The sequence below is a fragment of the Wasmannia auropunctata genome, unplaced genomic scaffold, assembly GCF_000956235.1.
Source record: "Wasmannia auropunctata unplaced genomic scaffold, wasmannia.A_1.0 LD336064.1, whole genome shotgun sequence".
Lineage (NCBI taxonomy): Eukaryota > Metazoa > Arthropoda > Insecta > Hymenoptera > Formicidae > Wasmannia > Wasmannia auropunctata.
In genome coordinates this window covers 980302-981402 of record NW_012026826.1, presented here as the reverse complement: position 1 = coordinate 981402, position 1101 = coordinate 980302, and positions in this window count along the sequence as shown.

Sequence of the window (1101 nt, the reverse complement as noted above, 5' to 3'; positions counted from 1 at the left end):
GACATATTTACCAAACCGTTGCCGCGCGAACGATTCGCGTCACTTAGAAGCGCGATCGGAATGCGTGAAATCATTTAATTGATTGCTTAATAGAGTTACTTATTCAGGGGGAGTGTTGAGTTATTCATGCGCACTCTATTATAGTGTCATCTAGCGAACGTTATCGATAGGACTACGAGCGGTGCGATGTGCGTGTGCATATGTTCTTTCTTTACTTTATGATCAGCGCCCTCCTCTCATCTATGTATAGGAATAAAAGTCAGTCTAACTGTGTTTGTCACTAAGAGCAGTCGTGTCTTGATTCCCTCCGAATATTCCAACAGATACAAGATTGCATTATGCCGTATGGAACATCGAAGAAGATATGATGAGAAAAGTGCAAAGAAATTTGTTGAAACGCATGAGAGCCTGCGTTAGAATGGATGGCGGACACTTCGAGTATCTACTATGAGATTCATTTCATCTGGCAAAAATAAAATCTGCTCTTTTTAGAGCGACAAAAAGCAATCCGCCCTTTTTAGGGCGACCAATATTTTTTTACGTGGAACATTTCTTACGTAAAAAAGCTTAAGAAAGAAGGAGAAACGTAAAAAAAAAGAAAAGAATTAGATATCAAATATTAATTTATTGAAAAAAATATATTATACGGCATTACATGAGCGTTCATGTAATTCCGTATAATATTGTTTTTTTTTTTCAATAAGTTGTTAATATTTAATATTTAAATCTTTTCTTTTTTTTCACGTTTTCATCGTTCAGTTCACATTCGTTAAGTTCAGTGCACTCTGTGCCGAATTTGCCGCGCTCTGATTGTGAAATTTCAACTAAACACATGTTCGCCTTTCGACAGCGTAGACAGCGCTACAAACATAACCAATAAAAATCAGTCGACTGCTTGCTATCGTCGGGTGAGCGTCTCGTGTGTCAGTAAATCGTCGTGTGTGAATAAATTGTGCGCGTGTTTCTTTCTTCGAGTGATTTTTCAGTCGACGAATAATTAATAGACACGGGATTGATAATCATTAACTAACAAATTCGGTGTTAAAGTCAGTCGACTGCTTGCTATCGTCGGGTGAACGTCTCGTGTGTCAGTAAATCGTC